Below are 3,868 nucleotides of genomic sequence, written 5' to 3' on the forward strand. Positions count from 1 at the left end.
AATGGTACCACTTTCCATATATTTAGTCATATACATGTATGTTAACTGGGTCAACATGCTGTACAGAAGAAAATTGACAGAAAACTGTAAACCAGCTATAATGAAAAAAATGAAAATCATTATGTAAAAAATAAATAAAAGGAAAAATTAAAAAGAAAAAAGTTGGGATATCAAAACCATGGGGGAAAATAATCATGCATCTATAAAATAGCAATATAGAGAAATGATTAAAATGTAATCCATACTTGAGTCCTTGCATCAAAATGAAGTGTAGTTGTTTTAAAGTTTTTAAATATAAAATATAAAGAAACAGACATTAAAATCAAATGTTGAAAACACATGGAAAAATAGATTGGTAACATGGAAACAGGGAAATGCTAAGACATAAAAGCCATAAAATATTTATCAATTTAATTTATATGTGTAAAATTATTTATTCATGGCCAAAAATATTTTGCACAGTATAAAAATAAGAAAAAATAAATTACAGGATAGAAAAAGTAATTACATGTACAAGGTAAATGAGATAATTCATTTATTTTATAATTAAATATAAAAAACAGTATGGGAAAAGATCAGTGATTAAATATAATACATAAAGTCATTAATAGGAAATTCATTAAAAAGGAATACAAATCCTTTTAAACAGGTAAATAGATGCCAAAATTCAACTTTATTTATTTATAATTAAAATGAAATTATTATTATTATTATTAAATTAATATTTCATATGTCATAAATGTTCATTAAGCATGTGTTGTTCAGAATGTGGTCAAAAAGGTATTTTCCAGACTGAAGGGAGTAATAAGTTTGGTCGAGGTCATGAATGGTATTTTGGCAATGCTATGAATATGGACAATTTCAATACGTATACCAATCAACTCAGCAATACTTATTCTAGGAACTCACACTTAGAAAATTTCAAAAGGATTTACTTACAGAACTTTTTCTCATAGAATAAGACTGAGGACCACATGAAGAGGACTGGATACACTGATTTTAATATGTCTTTGTAGAAGGGTTAAGCAGATGAGGAAACAAAAAGAGTTATAAAGATTTTCAGGCTGAGAAAATCTTTTTTCTGGCATATAAAGATTTTAAGGAGGCTGAGAAGAAAAATGCCAAAAATATAGTCATAAAGGCAAATACATATATGCAAATATACTTGTCTTTGCAAACATTATTACTTGAAGAAATTTAGAAACAGACTAGACTGACTGCCTCTGGAATATATGGGAAAATCTGGTAAGAGAAGTGTAGGAGGTTTATTCTACAATATTGCATTTTTCATAATTTCAATTTTTAAATATCCTATTATCCATTATTCTTTCAACATTTTTTAAAAAAATAAATATTATTTTAAAATATCATATCTAATGAAAATGAATTTGAAGAATATATATAATCTGTGCATCATTAAATATTTTAAAAATTGCAATAAAATGAATGAAGATAAAACAAAAGAAAATGCCTAAAATATAACAGAATTAGACAGCATTAAAAGGAAAAAGTAATTAAGTAAAAATGAGTATAACTCTATAAAATTTTATTGACTAATAAATTGCATATTATTTATTGACTCCTTAATTTAAGTGAATTTCTCATTTTTAGGTATAGTGATAAACAAGACATTATAATATGTACAAAAGGAAACCACTATTAGTAGCACAAACTATTCTTTTTTAGATTATAATTATCACAAATCCTTTATAGTAAAATTTGCATCAAATTTGTGAAGACAAAAAAAAAAGAATTATGAGTTCCTATCGTGGTTCAGTGGTTAACAAATCTGACTAGGAACCATGAGGTTGTATGTTCAATCCCTGGCATAGCTCAGTGGGTTTAGGATCTGGCATTGCCATGAGTTGTTGTGTAGTTTGCAGATGCACCTTGTATCCTGCATTGCTGTGGCTGTGGCATAGGCTGGTGGCTACAGTTCCCACAGCTCTGATTGGATCCCTAGCCTGGGAACCTACACATGCTGAGGATGCAGCCCTGGAAAAGACAAAAAAGACAAAAAAAAAATTGTGAAGAATTTTGCATTCAATAAGATTGACCCTAATGCTAAATTACTCTTTTCTTGATGTATAGTGTACTTATTTACTACTTAATATGATATGGTTTTCTCCAGAGCATCTTGATAGCATTAGTCAACTCAGAATTTCTTAGACAATAAATTAATGGGTTCAGCATGGGGCTTATGTTTGTTTAAAACACACTCAAAGATTTGTCAATGGGGAAGGTCTTAGCAGGTCTTGTATACATGAAAAAAACATGTAACAAAGAAGCAGACAACCACAGTGATGTGGGAACAACAGGTCTGGAGGGCTTTTCATCTCCCTTCCTGACTCAGTTTCTTTAGAGAGTGCAAGATGTCTCCATAGGAGATGAGTAAGAGAAGAAACACAAAACTGCAGATCATTCCTCCATCAGCCACCAAGAAAATGCCAATGATATAGGTTTCAGTGCAGATGAGTTTCAACAAGGGGAACATGTCACACATAAAGTGATCAGTGACATTGGGGCCACAGAAGGGGTGCCCATGTATAGAGCTCAGTTGAATAATTGAGTGCAGAAAACCTCCAATACAGGAAAGTACCAGTAGAACAACACACACCCTTTGACTCATGATAACCAAATAATGCAAGGGCTTACAAATGGCCACATAGCAGTCATAGGCCATCACCAACAGAAGGGATATCTCTGATCCACCAAAAATGTGCTCAGTAAAAAGCTGGGTAAAGCAAGATTCAAAGGATATGGTATTGTACCCAAAGAACAAATCTGAAATCATCTGGGGGAAATAGAATAAGAATATATTAGATCTATAAATGATAAGCTAACAAGAAAGAAGTACATTGGTGGGTTAAGGGTTTTTTCTGACAGTTATGGTCAAAACAATTAGCAGGTTGCCCACCACAGTCAAGATGTAGAATAGCAAGAATATAACAAAAATGATTTTCTGCTCCTTTGGATTCTGCGTGAGGCCCATGAAGATAAAGAAACTCACATTGTTCCTTGGTTCCATCTAGTCTGTATAGGAATTGACTTCATATAATAGAAGTAGTTTACCTGCAAATCAGCGGGGGGATATTTTAATGTAAGTTTCATCTTTTACTTATTCATTCAATTATAAGAATATGTATGAAATATATATTATGTTAATATGTCATAGACATTGTGATTACCAGGCTGAATAAGGCATAGTTCTTGTGCTCAATATGATACAAGACAAAGGATCAGAAAATTACAGACCCATGTAATAAGTGTGGCTGTGAGAATATTCATACAATGCTAGATTGACAGTGTCATAAAGGCTAACATATATATGAAAATAGACTTATTATTGCAAAGATTGTTACTCAAAGAATTTTAGAAACAGACTAGAGTGACTGCCTCTGGAAGAAAAAGGAGACTGTTGTAGGGGATGGGTTGAGATTTGTTCTACAATATTGTATTTGCATAAATTCAATTTTTATGTGTCCTATTATCCATTATACTTTCAGCATTTTGTTTTAAGAATTAAATATTAGTAAAATATCATATATAATACAAATGAAACTGAACAAAAAGGATAATTTGTACAGCATTAAATATTTTAACTATTACAATAAAACTAATGAAGATAAAACAAAAGCATATACATAAAATGAAGCAGAATTAGAGGAGTTCGCATTGTGGCTTAGCAGTAAGCATCCATTAGGAAGTGGGTTCCATCCTTGGCCTTGCTAATTTGCCTGAGCTGTGGTGTAGGTCACAGATGTGGCTCAGATCTGGTGTTGTAGCTGTGGCAAAGCCCAGCACGTAGAGCTCTGATTTGAACCCTAGCCTGGGAATTCTATATGATGTGGGTGCAGGCCCAAAGAGA

The 3,868-nt window shown here is 31.7% G+C and overlaps 1 pseudogene; it reads right to left on the bottom strand.

Moving 5' to 3' along the window:
* Positions 1-2,103: 2,103 nt before the first annotated feature.
* Positions 2,104-3,028, bottom strand: LOC100739311 (olfactory receptor 4A47-like; annotated as a pseudogene).
* Between the last annotated feature and the right edge of the window lie 840 nt (positions 3,029-3,868).

The sequence above is a fragment of the Sus scrofa genome, chromosome 10, assembly GCF_054392235.1.
Source record: "Sus scrofa isolate SSC_HxYL_T2T_F1_AM1 chromosome 10, Sscrofa_HxYL_maternal_Yorkshire_Landrace_v2.0, whole genome shotgun sequence".
NCBI lineage: Eukaryota > Metazoa > Chordata > Mammalia > Artiodactyla > Suidae > Sus > Sus scrofa.